This window comes from Dipodomys spectabilis, unplaced genomic scaffold, assembly GCF_019054845.1.
Source record: "Dipodomys spectabilis isolate Male_0828 unplaced genomic scaffold, ASM1905484v1 ptg000653l, whole genome shotgun sequence".
NCBI lineage: Eukaryota > Metazoa > Chordata > Mammalia > Rodentia > Heteromyidae > Dipodomys > Dipodomys spectabilis.
In genome coordinates, this window is record NW_024871330.1 from 992,528 (window position 1) to 1,008,047 (window position 15,520).

The 15,520-nt window shown below is 37.1% G+C and overlaps 1 pseudogene; it reads left to right on the forward strand.

Annotated features, from left to right (window-relative positions):
- Positions 1–541: 541 nt before the first annotated feature.
- Positions 542–641, forward strand: LOC122101330 (annotated as a pseudogene).
- Positions 642–15,520: the final 14,879 nt, after the last annotated feature.

A 15,520-nucleotide genomic window follows, 5' to 3' on the forward strand; every position in this document is an offset into this window, starting at 1 on the left:
GGAGAGGGAACATTTTCCCCCTGTACCCTGGCGTTCCAAGAGCTTTCCTAATCCCAAAAACAGTCTTCAGATAATCCCGAGGCTGGAGTCTGCATCATTCTGCCCCCTCAACCTAGACCCTGAGTCTTCACAGTTCAGGTAGACATTTGTCCCAGCAAGACCTCATTTGGGAAATTTTAAGCTGCAGAAAGTTAGAAGTAGCTCTTAAGCAAGGCTTACTTTGAATCCAATAGCTCCACAAAGCTAACTCAGTTGATAAATAAGTACTTGAAAAGCCACCACCTTTGGACTTAGCTGTAAAGGCTTCAAAGTATGATAAAATTTAAAATGAAAACGACAAAATAGTCATTGACAAAAAAAATGTAAATGTGAGCAATCGACCAAACTATATAAGTTTTTTCCAGTGTACACAGAAATTTAGAGAAATAAGATCAATAGCATTTTTAGGAACAATAAGGGTTCCTTGTTACAAATAGGCAACCATGGATATATGCCCGTATAAAAATTGTATCATTACGTACTTAAATTTAGAGGATATTACATGCTTCAGCAGCAGGTCTACCCAAATTACAACAATACAGAGATTAACATGGCACTTGCACAAGGATGATATGAAAATTTGTGAAGTATTCCATATTTTCCATTCTTCTGACGCAAGAAATGAAAACCAGTTATTAAAAAGTTGATTACAAAAATACACGTGTAACCATACATGTAATTCATAGAATTAAAGGTTAGTTTGACATCAGTGTATTAAATTTTCACCTTAGAAAGGCCTTTACATAGCATAACCGTTACAAAACTTGAAATTAGATAATATTGCCATTTTATCCCAAAGAAATAAAATAATATAAGAAACTACGAAAAAAAAGGAGTCTTAAAATTCTTCTATATGGAATGCAATCTGAAAGGTCACATTTATTAATGAATCATTATATAACAATGTAGAATTCAAAGTATTATATCTAGGAGAGATTGAAATAGATTATGGACATTACACAAACATAGATATACTTTTTTCAGAAAAGCTCCAGGAACATCTTTAGTTTCTATACTATTCATTTCAACAGATAATTCAAAATTATTTCTGATTTAAAGAATCACAAACTCTGCAGAAATCATTACAGATGTATACAAACAACTCTTGAATACATTTTGATATCAAAGTCATGCAATTCACTTGGAAGAATACCATGGAATACATAAATTTTTATAGTAAGATATTGCTATTGCTTTGTATTGTGAAAAAAATTTGTAGGGACACAAAAGATGGACTGGCATTTTTGAAACTTAAGAAACTTAACCAAACCATTACGACTTAAGAGAACAATTTGTACAGCCTTCGACAACTTCAAAGAGGTAGTGATACATACTTACCCTTTTGGCAATATCAAATGCAGTTTCTTCAAAGTTGTTCTTCAGACCTGGTTTGATATAATGGTTCAACAGAAGGAGATACAGAGTATCTTTGCTATTTCTATTCCCAGCAGCAAGATGCAAGGAGGTCAAGAGGCCTTTAGTTTGGGGATTGGTATCTGCATCATGATGAATTAATAAAGAAGCCATTCTGGTATTATTCCACATATAAGTACTGTGCAGGGGTGTCCAGCCATTCACAGTTATTGCATGAATATCTGCCTTGAGCTACCAACTCATGGACAATGTCTAAGTGTCCACTCTAGGCTTCCCGATGAAGAGGGGTATACTCATCCTCATCCCTAGTATTCTTCTGGGTGGCCTTTTTGGAAAGTAGTGTTCACACCACAGTAAGCCGATAAATTTCAGCATCCCAAAGAAGAAATTTGCTTGGATCCTACTCCATTTTTTTCTTGCAATTGATACCATTCCTCATTTTTTCATCTTGTTCCTTGTCTTCGTCAGAATTGCCTAATCAGAGATTTTGAGTACCAGTGGGAATGAGGTGTCCATGTATTTCCCCAATAGTTCACATTGGTTGAACTGGTCAGAAAAAACTGGTGAATGTTCTGCATATGTTTTTTCACCATGATTAATTTTCTCGTTTTCCATTTTCACTATTCTAAATTATTCTAACTGGAGAGTAGTGAATTATAGGGAGCAGAGGAAAGATTTTCCTCAGTATTCAAAGGTACAGACTGAAAATCAGGACCAGTGGTGTCTTCATGTGCAGCTTATTCTAGGAATGAGAAAATAGGAAACAATGCCTTCTATGTAAATGATTTGGGAAATACCATGTTATAGTGTAAGAGAACTCACTATTCAACATATGGGATTTAAGAGCTTTCTAATAGCTTTCAAATGTTGGTATCCAACATTAGAAAAAATGTATAATGCAGTAGTAAAATAGAAGTCCTTTGTATGACTACCTAAATTCTTGTTTTTTTTTAAGACCCTTGTTTTCATCTAAAAATAGGCCTATCTATTGTCTTCAGGTGATTTTGATGATTGAAGATGCTTAATGAGAAGTCAAAATGTATTAGTAGTCCTTTGCTATCAATTAAATTTCACTTTTTCTTCTTGGAGAATATAATGATCAAAGCAATAATTCAGAATCACCAAGCAATAATTCAGAATCATGCTTCAAGTACAAGTGAATCACCAGTAAGTAATCCTCGATTCCATTTTCCACAAAGTTTTGTTACAGATACAATCTGCCTACCTTCTCTAGCTGCTTTCCTAGCCTGGATCTATTCCTTCATTTTACAGGAAAAGTGTGATTCAACTGATTTCAGTCAGATCTGTTAGTAGAATTATCAAGTATTAAGATTCTTTTTTTTAAAATTAGTTGTGGGGCCTGACCTCTATGCCTGGGCACTGTCCTTGAGCTCTTCAAATCAAGGCAAGCGCTGTACCACTTGAGCCACAGCACCACTTCTGGATTTTTCTGTTCATGTGGTGCTGTTTTGGGAAATGGCAGAGCAGAAAGTGAAATGATGCAACCAAAAATATAAAAGCAAAATAAATTAGGATAATTATGGAGCAATCATATTGTCTATGAGAACCATAAAACAGAGAGAGGAAAAGAGATACAGATGTGCAATGACCTAGCTAGCCACAAAATCCATGCTTCTACTCAATTTACAAACAAGGTTTTTTTTTATTTTTTAAAAAAGATGGAAATAGAATTTATGTATTTACTTGAAATTAGTAAATAGTTAGTCACCTACATAAAGAGACATAGCTTTGACCAAATTACAGATAAGAATCTTAATGCTTGGGCTGGGAAGGTGGCTCAGTGTAGAGTGCTTGCCTTGCAGCTTACTACAGTGCAGACACTACTTTCCAAAAAGGCCACTCATATGAATAATAGGTATGAGGATAAGTATAATCCTCTTCATCGGGAAGCCTAGAGTGGACACTTAGACTTGGTATCTCAAGGCAGATATTAATCCAATAACTGTGAATGGCTGGACACACCTGCACAGTGCTTATATGTGGAACATATTGCAACAGCACACACACACACACACACAAATCATCAGATTTCTTCTTAAGTATTTTTTGTGTATGGTCTTAAGAAGAAATTTACATTACTAATTTGAATTTCTGACAGAACAATATAATCACTGTACATCTTGCTTCTATACTCTCAATATTAAATTGCTATCTAAGTATGTGCAATAGATAAGTATAGGAAAAAGTAGGAGCCACACTGGTGGCTCATGTCTTTATTCCTAGCTAATCAGAAAGACAAAATCTGATGATTGTGGTTTGAAACCAGACAAAGAAAAATAGTCCATTAGATTCTGGTTTGAAAGTAACCAGCAAAAGCTAGAAATGGAGCTGTCTTACAAGCGGTAAAATGCTAGCCTTGAGAAAACTAAAACAAAATAAATAACAAATTCTGAGACAGAGCCAGGCCCTGAGTTCAAGCTCTAGTATTAGCACCAAATTAATGAATGAATGAATGAACTAAAAATAAATTAAATATTCACGTGTGGAGAGACAGGGAAAATGTAACCACCGTGCTGAGTGGATTATGTATTATTTTGTAATAAGGCAAATTATCATTTTTCCTAATCACTAATATTTTTTTGGACATACTTTGTTTTCTTTTTATTGTGAAAATACTGTACAGAGGAGTTACAATTACATGGGCAAGATAGTGAGTACATTTCTTATCAAGCATTGTAGCCTCCTCCGTTGTTTCCCCCTCCTATCCCTTTCCATCCTCCCCACCCAATCCTCCCCGCCTTCCCTTCTCCCCTCTCCTCCCCACCCCCTGCACGAAAGTTGTAAAGTTTGTTTTCAACATAACGACTTGTACATTTCACTGTTGCAATGGGTCTACCTGTATGGACATAATTTGTATCGGTAAAACATGAGTGTTTTCCAGTGGTTCGAATGCTATTAGAACTTAAGTCTCCTTAGAATTAACATATACATCTATGACAGTTAGTGAGGACAAATAGGCCTGTATTATATTCAGATTTTCTGAGCTTTCTTCTGGTGCATTTTGTTTTGCTTTCCACAGGATACCTAGTGAAATATCATAATAATTTGGTCCTCATATCCCTTAGGTTCTTTTCTTTTCTTTTCTTTTCTTTTCTTTTTTTATTTTTTTTGTGAAAATGCTCTACAGAGGGCTTACAATTACATGGGCAAGATAATGAGTACATTTCTTATCAAGCATTTCAGATTCCTCCTTTCTTTGCCCTTCACATCCCTTCCGAGCCTCCCCCTGCCCCCCACCCAATCCTCCACCCCCCCGTCCTCCCTTCCCCCCCCGCCCCCCCCACACCAAAGTTGTAAAGTTCAGTTTCGACATGACAACATGTACTTCTCATTGTTGCAATGGGTCCAACTGTATCCTTAAATGACTTGTTTTTCCCCCTCTCCTCTACAAATTGTACCAACATCAAATACACTGAAAGCAGGGGTTATAACTGTGGGGGAGGGAGATAAAAAGCAACAAAGAAATAATCTTATAAATGCGTTAGAAACAAATGCATGAAAGAAAAATACATTAAAATACATATCTAAGGGTTCATTTCCTAACATCACATTATCTGACCTTTTCTGCTTGACTCATACATATACTAGATATTGCAAATAAGGGAAACCATGGGACCTATGTTTCTTTGGGCTTGGCTTACTTCACTTAATATAAATTTTTCCAAGTCTTTCCATTTCCTAACAAATGGGGCAATGTCATTCTTTCTGATGGAGGCATAGAATTCCATTGTGTATATATAGAACTTTTTCTTGATCCATTCATCTACTGAGGGGCATCTGGGTTGGTTCCATATCTTAGCTATGGTAAATAATGCTGCAATAAACATAGTTGTGCTGGTAGCTTTAGTGTGGTCTTGTTTGTAAACATTTGGGTAAATACCCAACAGTGGGATTGCTGGGTCATAGGGGAGCTCCATATGAAGTCATTTGAAGAACCTCCATACTGCTTTCCAAAGTGCTTGAACAAGTTTACACTCACACCAACAATTCAGTAAGGTTCCCTTCTGTCCACATCCCCTCCAGCATCTGTTGTTGTTAGGGTTCTTGATTTTTGCCATTCTAACTGGGGTGAGGTAGTATCTCAATGTTGTCTTGATTTGCATTTCTTTTATGGCTAAGGAGATTGAGCATTTCTTCATGTGTCTATTGGCCATCCTTCTTTCTTCTTCAGAGAAATTTCTCTTTATGTCTTTAGCCCACTTATTTATTGGGCATTTGTTTCTTTGAGGATTTGTTGTTGGCGGATTTAATTCTTTAAGTTCCAAGTATATTTTAGATATGAGACCTTGTCCATTGTATGGCTATTGATGATCTTCTCCCAATCTGTGGGCTTTATATTGATCTTACTAGCTATGTCCTTTGCCATGCAGAAGCTCTGCAACTTCATGCAATCCCATTTGTCCAACCTTTCTGTGATTTGTTGTGTTTCCGGGTTTCTATAAAGAAAATTTCGGCCTGAGCAAGGAGACCTAAGGTTTCTGCTATTCCATCCTGTAAAGTTTTCAGAGTGTCTGGTTTAACTCCGAGGTCTTTGATCCATTTGGAATTGATTCTTGTGCCGGGTGATATATAAGGATCTAGCTTTAGTTTTCTACAAGTAATTAACCAATTTTGCAAGCACAATTTACTGAAAAGGTTGTCTTTCTTCCATTCTATTTTTTTAGCTCCCTTATCAAATATTAGATGGCTATAGGTCTGTAGGTTCATTTCTGGGTTTTCAATTCTATTCCATTGTTACTGAGGTCTGTTCTTGTGCCAGTACCAAGCTGTTTTGATTACTATGGCTTAATAGCAGAGTTTGAAATTTGGTATTGTTATTCCTCCAGTAGTGTTCTTTCCATTGAGGAGCTTTTTTGCTATTCGGGGTCTTTTATTGTTCCATATGAATTTTTAGAATGCCTCTTCTATTTCCTTGAAGAACGAGGTTGGAATTTTGCTAGGTATCTCATTGAATTTGTAGATAGCCTTGGGAAATATAGCCATTTTCACTATGTTAATCTTTCCAATCCAGGTGCATGAAATGTTTTGCCATTTTCTAAGTTCTGTTTTGATTTCCTTTTTCAAGATTTTAAAGTTTTCATCGCAACGTTCCTTCACTCCTTTGGTTAAGTTAATTCCTAGGTATTTTATTTTTTGTGGGGATATTACAAATGGAATTACTTTCATAATTTCAGCCACACATTTCTCATTGTTGGCATACAGAAAAGCCATTGATTTTGGGGGCTTAATTTTATACCAGGCTACTTTGCCAAAGTTTTGAATCAGCTTGAGTAATTTGGGAGTGGAGTCGATGGGATTCATTAAATACAAGATCATGTCATCTGCAAAAAAGGAGAGTTTTATTTCTTCTTTCCCTATTGGGATCCCCTTTATGTTTGGATCTTGTCTTATTGCTGTAGCTAGGCATTCTAATACTAGATTGAAGAGACGTGGAGAGAGTGGACATCCTTGTCTTGTTGCTGAATTAAGAGGAAATGACTTTAGTTTTTCACCATTAAGTATAATGCTGGCTGTAGGTTTGTCATATACAGCCTTTATTGTATTGAGGAATGTTCCATGGATTCCTAATTTCTCCAAAACCTTCCTCATTAAGGGGTGTTGAATCTTGTCGAATGCTTTTTCTGCATCTATTGAGATAACCATGTGGTTCTTATCCTTGTTCCTCTTGATGTGATGAATTATATTAATTGATTTGTGTATATTGAACCAGCTTTGAGTTCCTGTAATGAATCCTGTATGATATTGGTGTATGATTTTTTGGATGAATTGTTGAAGTCGATTGGCCAAAATTTTGTTGAGAAGTTTTGCATCAATGTTCATCAAAGAAATGGGTCTATAGTTTTCTTTCTTTGATGAGTCCGGGCCTGGTTTTGGGATGAAGGTTTTGATGGTTTCATAGAATGTGTTCGGTAGTGAACTTTTTCTTTCAATTTCATTGAAGAGTTGGAGGAGTATTGGTATGAGCTCTGCTTTGAAGGCCTTGTAGAATTCCGCTGTAAATCCATCTGGTCCTGGACTTTTCTTACCTGGGAGGTCTCTTATTGCTCTTTTTATTTCAATGCTTGATATGGGTCTGTTAAGATGGTTTAACTCATCTTGGTTTAGTTTTGGAATGTCAATATTTGCTAGGAAAAGGTCCATTTCTGTCAAGTTCTCAAACTTATTAGCATAAAGTTTTGAGAAGTATTCCCTTATAATGTTCTGAATCTTGGTTGTTTCCTTGGTGATGTTTCCATTCTCATTTCTGAGTTTATTTATTTGGGTGTGTTCTCTTCTTTTTCTGATAAGATTTGCTAAGGGTCTGTCAATTTTGTTAATTTTTTCGAAGAACCAACTCTTTGTTTTGTTGATTCTTTCTATAGTTTTTTTGGATTCTAATTTATTTAATTTTGATTTAATTTTAATTATTTCTTTCCGTCTACTGGATTGGGGTTTATCTTGCTGCTCTTTTCAAGGAGGTTTAGATATGTCATTAAATTGTTGGTTTCAGATCTCCCCAATTGGTTGATGTAGGAGTTCAGAGCTATAAACTTGCCTCTGAGTACTGCCTTTGCTGTGTCCCAAAGGAGCTGGTAATTTGTGTTCTCAGTTTTGTTGAATAGCATGAACATTTGAATTTCCTTTCTAATCTCTTCCATGACCCACTCGTGATTCAGCAGTGTGTTGTTCAGCCTCCATGTGTTACCTGACTTTCTTTGGTGGCTTTTGGTGTTGAGTTCTACTTTTATTCCCTTGTAGTCAGAGAGAATGCAAGGTATAATTTCACTGTTTCTGAATTTAGACAAGTTTGCTTTGTGGCCTAAAATGTGGTCTATTTTATAAAATGTTCCTGGTGCTGCTGAGAAAAACGTGTATTCTGATGCTGCTGCGTGAAATATTCGGTAGATGTCTGTTAAATCTTGTTGATCTCTACAGCTGTTTAATTCTGTGGTTTCTCTGTTGAGTTTTTGCCAAGTTGATCTATCTAGTGGGGAGAGTGGTGTTTTAAAATCCCCAACTATTAATGTATTTGGATCTATTTGGCATTTGAGGGAAAGTAGTGTTTCTTGGATAAATTTGGGTGCTACATTTTTTGGGGAATAGTTATTTAGAATTGTAATATCCTCCTGCAAGAGAGAACCCTTAATTGGTATGTAGTGACCTTCTTTATCTCTTGTCACAAATTTTAATTTGAAGTCTATTTTATCTGATATTAGGATTGCAACTCCTGCCTGTTTATGGGGGCCATTTGCTTGGTAGATTTTGTTCCATCCTTTAACATTGAAAATGTGTTTGTTTTTATGGGCAAGATGTGACTCCTGAAGGCAGCAGATAGAAGGAACTTTTTTTTTAATCCAACTAGACAGTCTATGTCGCTTAATTGGAGAGTTAAGTCCGTTAATGTTGATTAAAAGAACTGAGAGGTATTTGGGACTTCCTGCCATGTTATCCACCTTCTCGGGGGCTGCAAAAACTCGGTTCTTTCTATGGTTCTTGGATTCTCAGTTTGGGTTCAGTTTCTGGCCTTTATTGTGGTCTTGTTGGTTTTCTATGTGTAGGACATCTTTAAGAATCTTTTGTAGGGCTAGTTTGGTGGAGATGTATTGTTTCAATTTTTCTTTCCTATGGAAGGTTTTTATTTGGCCTTCAGTTATGAAGGAGAGTTTAGCTGGGTACAGTATTCTTGGTTGATTGTTGTTTGTTTATAGGGCATGGGATACATCATTCCAGGCTCTTCTTGCTTTGATTGTCTCTGCTGAGAAATCTTAGGTGATTCTAATTGGTTTTCCTTTATAGGTGATTAATCGTTTCTCCTTCATAGCTTTAAGGATCTTTACTTGGTCTGAGTTGATCCTGTGTGGATTATAATGTGACGGTGGGATGTCCTATTGTTTTCTGGTCTATTTGGAATTCTAAAAGCTTCTTGTATCTGAATAGGCCTGTCTTTTTGCATGTTTGGGAAGTTCTCTGTTAGGATCCTGTTAAACAAATTTCCTAGAGCATTAACTTCCGTTTCTAGGTGCTCCTCTACACCCATTATCCTTAGCCTTATCACTAATATTTTATTTGAACTTTATTATACAATATTATACCCTGAATTTGCCTTGCATGTAAATGTGTGTGTACATGTGCGCAAATATGTGTGTATGTGTGTGTGTGTGTGTGTGTGTGTGTGTGTGTGTGTGTGCAGTTGCAATGTTGCATGCAAATGAGGACAGAGAGATGCTGAAAAGAATTGTGTTGCAATGTTGTTATTTATCAGTGTTCTATACTGTCATTTCAGTGGAACCACCCTTCTGTACATTTTATTCGTCAAATAATAACATCATCATAATTAAAGCATTTACAACATTAAGTTAGATAAAAGAGAACACTTTCAGCTCTTTCTATATGTTAGGCAAGAAGATACACATATATTTAAGTAGTAAGTTATTGCTGTAGGATGACTGTCAGTACAAAATATGTATTTGACCTCTTAAATTGGCTATAATTTTAAGATATACTCATGGAGTGAGTTTGACTGACTTGACCAAACAGGTATTACACTCTGGTTATTCCTGTGAAACTCAAGGTGGATAAACTCTTTCAGGATTTCTGTTGAAAATAACTTTCTTTATAAGATAGTATCTATTCACACTAAGAATAAATCCCGTATTTTTTAGGTTTGAATATCTGATCATATTGAATGAAAAACAGTATTGTGGATATGTTTGTTAAATATACATTGCAAAAACAAATAAACGAAAAAAGCATGTGTCACCTCCAGATTGTGGATGCATTTTAAGTTGTATTTTACATACAAAAGTTTCTTCATTAATAGTTCTTTTGTGGGAGTAACTATCACAAGTTTAACAAATAAGGATTTTTGAAGATCTTTTCCAATATAAATAACATCCAAGAGCGAGTCTTGCAATTTCTGAAAACCCTTTGAATACTTTAGTGTTATTTCAGTTCATTGACTATACAGCTAAAGACATTTCTGAAATAAATATTGTTAAAATCTGAAAATGTAAGTGGGTATATAGGCTTTTTGTGCATCATTTTATCAAAAGACAGTTTTTATGAAACTACAATATATAGAATAAAAGAATGGAAGTGAATTGTGTGAGCTAATTTTTAGTATAACTTTGTTTTCTATTAACACAGTCCTTTGAATGTACATGATGAAGTTAAATTATGCCCTTTGTGACACTATGCTTCAGTTATTTTTAGAATCTTTTTAGTTATGAGTGAATTTGTAGTATAAATAAATGTCTTTGGAAATGATTAGGATTAATCTTGTGTTTTGTTTCCTACTCCCAAGAAAAAGAGTTATTTTCAAGTGTTAAAAGTTTACAATTGAATCTTCAGTATCATAAGAAATTTTGAGAGAGTTCCGGGAAGATGGCGGAGGAGAAGCTGGAATCTGAACAAGCTCTTGCATAGAAAACAGTTTCAGAGTTCCAGTGAACAGTCCCAAGCCAGAGAATCACACCAAGTGTGCCATCACAGGACAGAGAGTTAGTCAAGAGAGGGGAAGCCAAGCAGACACATCTGAGCAGCTGCCGCTGCGGCGGCAGGGTCGCAGCGGCGACCACCGCCGCGGAGGCTTACCTGAGACGCAGTCCGGGACGAAGGAGCCAGACGCAGCGGACGAGCGGATTCTACTCAACACCAGCAAGAACCGAAAAGGAGCGGACAACTTCATCCTGCACTTTGCAGACCAGAGACGACCCGAGATCCAAGACTCCGCGTGAGTAGAAGCCCCACTTCCTCACTCCTCTGGGAGCAGAGGAGGGAAGGCCACCCCTCCCCCCCCAGCACCGGTGATCTCCATCTTGGATACCGACAAAGCTCGGAGGAGCGGCTAGCTCCAGCTCAGGCCTTGGAATAGCGCTAGTCATTTGGCAGGTCACAGGAACTTGGCGGCGAGGTGACCTCACAGACTCAGTTCCATCCAGGGAGGGGTCGCCCAGCTCAGGCACCAGCCACTGGAGTGGCTCTCCTCGCTGGGTGGCCAGAGCCAGAGGCTGCCCCTCCCTCTAGCAGCCACCACAATCAATTGAAAAACAGAAACCCTGAGAATGGCTCCAGGCTGGGTGCTGTGAGTTTTTTTTCACAAAATAGCCCCAGGGAAAAGCTACTGTTCATTAAAAGGCCTCAACTCTACCCAGAACCTAGCCTCATCACTGCATCCCCCTCTTTTGTGATTCTCAAAGCAGATCACCCTCCCAGTAAACTAACCTGGGAGGGGGATCTCAAAATCTTGGGTAAAGCAGAGCATTTTCCTGCCTGTTCCAACAAACTGACTTAAGAAACCAATCAAGCCACAGGACCTCAAGCTGACCAGAGACTCCAACCAGACTCTGGTTACAGACAAAAGGGAGATACAGGACTCTTCCCACCCCTCCCAAAAAAAAAAAAAAAAAAATCAAAGAACTTTTTTTTTCTTCTTCTTCTTTTCTTTTTTTCTTTTTCTTGTTTTGTTTTTTTTCGTTTTTTGTTACCTTATATATATATAAAAAATTTTTTTTGCTTTTCTAAAACTTTTATTAATCTTTAATTTTTGCCTCTTCTGAAAAAATAATTGTTTTCCATTAACTTTTTTTTTTTCTCCTCTTATAATTTTTATTTTAGGAATACGTGAATGTGTGTTTTCTTTTCTTTTCTTGTCTTCTTTCTCTTTTTCTTTCATTCTTAATTATCTTTTTGTTTTTTTTTCTAGCTCTACTGAACTTCTGATCTTTTCTTCTCACTTTCCTATCCTTTCCATCTTTTCCTCTTTGTTCATCTTTATGTGACTTAACTCTTGTCCTGCACATCCTCAGATAAACCCGTAGTTAACCAGTAGACCCTATCCCCCATTGTGTACACACTTAATCCACAAACTTATTACTCAATTCAAAACCTCTGAGACTTAAATTCACTAATAGCAGTACTTTATACCTATACAATATTTTAAGCATTTTTTTAAAGTTTTTCTCATCTCCTCTATGTCCCTCCCTTTCTCTCAACATATTCATATTCCTCTATAAATAGATGGTCTTTTAATCTCTAAAATAACATTAATTTTTACGTTTCTATTTTTTTTCTGGTCTCTTTTCATTCCCCTTTCCCTTTCTTCTTTTTCTCTCTCTCTCTACTTACATCCTACCCAACCTATTTCCTGCATTGTGATTAGGACATAGTTAACTCTCCCTGTGCCTCCCCACACCAATCTATTCCTATTTTTTACCCACATCTCTTCCTAACCCTAATAATTTCTGGCTTTCCAAATTCTTCTCTGCGGTTCGAAGTTCTTTAACATATAGTTGTTTGATGTCGAATAGATGTATCTGTTGAACTAGATTGTATCTGTAGACTATTGACTGTACAAATGCAAACTTTGGTTGATGGTTGCCTTAAGATAGTGTTCTAGCACAAAACTGGTGCTATCTTCATCTCAAATGGGCAGAGTAAGCCGGAAAAACACAAGAAAAATGGCAAATTCGGGTATCTCAATTCCCAATCCTGATAATCAGGGGTTAGAACAGATAATGAATAATCCAGAGGAGAGTTCCCAAACAGCTCTACAAACACTGCTGGCAAACATGATAAATGAAAAGTTTGACAACGTACAAAGGACTCTGTATGAGCGTGATAGGGAGAGAGAGGAGGCATCCCAGAAGTTTATACAGGAATATCATAAGCGTGAGGAAGCTACTCAAAAACTGATACAGGATTTGCGTGAACAACTTGAGAATACTCAAAGAGAAAGGGAGGAATGGCGTGAGCAGGCTGAGAACACTCAAAGAGATCTGCAGGAATCCCACGAACGGGAGGAAGCTAATCAAAGAGTAATACAGGAATTGAGAGACCAGGTAGAGAACACACAAAGATCACTAAAGGCATTCATGGAATCCATTAACAAAGAGCTGAAGGAAGTCAGGGAGACCACAAAGGGAATGCTGAATGGAACCCAACAGAAGGAATGGGAGCCCAAAGAAACCATAACCAATCAACTAAGTGATTTGAGGACAAACACTGAACACCAAATTAAGGAAGTAAAGAAATTCATACAAGACCTAAAACAGAGCTTCAACAAAGAACTTGAAGCCATCAAAGCTGACCAACTAGAAGGAAAAGAGATAAAAAACAAAGTAGAGAGTCTTGACAGCAGGTTAGAACATGCAGAAGATCGAATCTCAGGGATTGAAGACAGCCTAGATATTATAGAGAAAGAACATACAACCATCCAAGACAAGTCCAAGAAATATGATAGATCTATCCAACACCTGGAAGACACCATCAGAAGGCCTAATCTAAGGATAATGGGTGTAGAGGAACACCTAGAAACAGAAGTTAATGGTCTAGGAAATCTGTTTAACAGGATCCTAGCAGAGAACTTCCCAAACATGCAAAAAGATAGGCCTGTCCAGATACAAGAAGCCTTTAGAACCCCAAATAGACCAGACCAGAATAGGACATCCCACCGTCACATTATAATCCACACAGGATCAACTCAGAACAAGGAAAAGATCCTTAAAGCTGTCAGGGAGAAAAGGGTAATCACTTATAAAGGGAAACCAATTAGAATCACCTCAGATTTCTCAGCAGAGACAATCAAAGCAAGAAGAGCCTGGAATGATGTATGCCATGCCCTAAAAACAAACAACTATCAACCAAGAATACTGTACCCAGCTAAACTCTCCTTCATAACTGAAGGCCAAATAAAAACCTTCCATAGCAAAGAAAAATTGAAACAATACATCTCCACCAAACCAGCCCTACAAAAGATTCTTAAAGATGTCCTACACATAGAAAACCAACAAGACCGCAATAAAGGCCAAGAAACTGCACCCAAACTGAGAATCCAAGAACCATAGGAAGAACCCAGTTTTCGCAGCCCCCAAGAAGGTAGATAACATGGCAGGAACTCCCAAATACCTCTCAGTCCTATCTCTTAATGTTAACGGACTGAACTCTCCAATTAAGCGACATAGACTGTCTAGTTGGATTAAAAAACAAGACCCTTCTATCTGCTGCCTGCAGGAGTCACATCTTGCCCATAAAAACAAACACATTTTCAATGTTAAAGGCTGGAACAAAATCTACCAAGCAAACGGACCGCATAAACAGGCGGGAGTTGCAATCCTAATATCAGATAAAATAGACTTCAAATTAAAATTCATGAAAAGAGATAAAGAAGGTCGCTACATACTAATTAAAGGATCTCTCCTTCAGGAGGATATTACAATTCTAAATATCTATTCGCCAAACAATGGAGCACCCAAATTTATCAAAGAAACACTACTTTCCCTCAAATCCCATATAGATCCAAAGACATTAATCGTTGGGGATTTTAACACACCACTCTCCCCACTAGATAGATCAACTCGGCAAAAACTCAACAGAGAAACCGCAGATCTAAACAGCTGCATAGATCAACTAGACTTAACAGACATTTACCGAACATTTCACCCAGCAGCATCAGAATACACGTTTTTCTCAGCAGCACATGGAACGTTTTCTAAAATAGACCACATTTTAGGCCACAAAGCACACTTGTCTAAATTCAGAAACATTGAAGTTATACCTTGCATTCTCTCTGACCACAAGGGAATAAAGTTAGAACTCAACACCAAAAGCCACCAAAGAAAGTCCGGTATCACATGGAGGCTGAACAACACACTGCTGAATCATGAGTGGGTCATGGAAGAGATTAGAAAGGAAATTCAAATGTTCATGCTATTCAACAAAAATGAACACACAAAATACCAGCTCCTCTGGGACACAGCAAAGGCAGTACTCAGAGGCAAGTTTATAGCTCTGAGCTCCTACATCAACAAATTGGAGAGATCTGAAACTAACAATTTAATGACACATCTAAACCTCCTTGAAAAAGAGCAGCAAGATAAACCCCAATCCAGTAGACGGAAAGAAATAATCAAAATTAAATCAGAATTAAATGAATTAGAATCCAAAAAAACTATAGAAAGAATCAACAAAACAAAGAGTTGGTTCTTCGAAAAACTTAACAAAATTGACAGACCCTTAGCAAATCTTATCAGAAAAAGAAGAGAACACACTCAAATTAATAAACTCAGAGATGAGAATGGAAACATCACCACGGAAACAAGCAAGATTC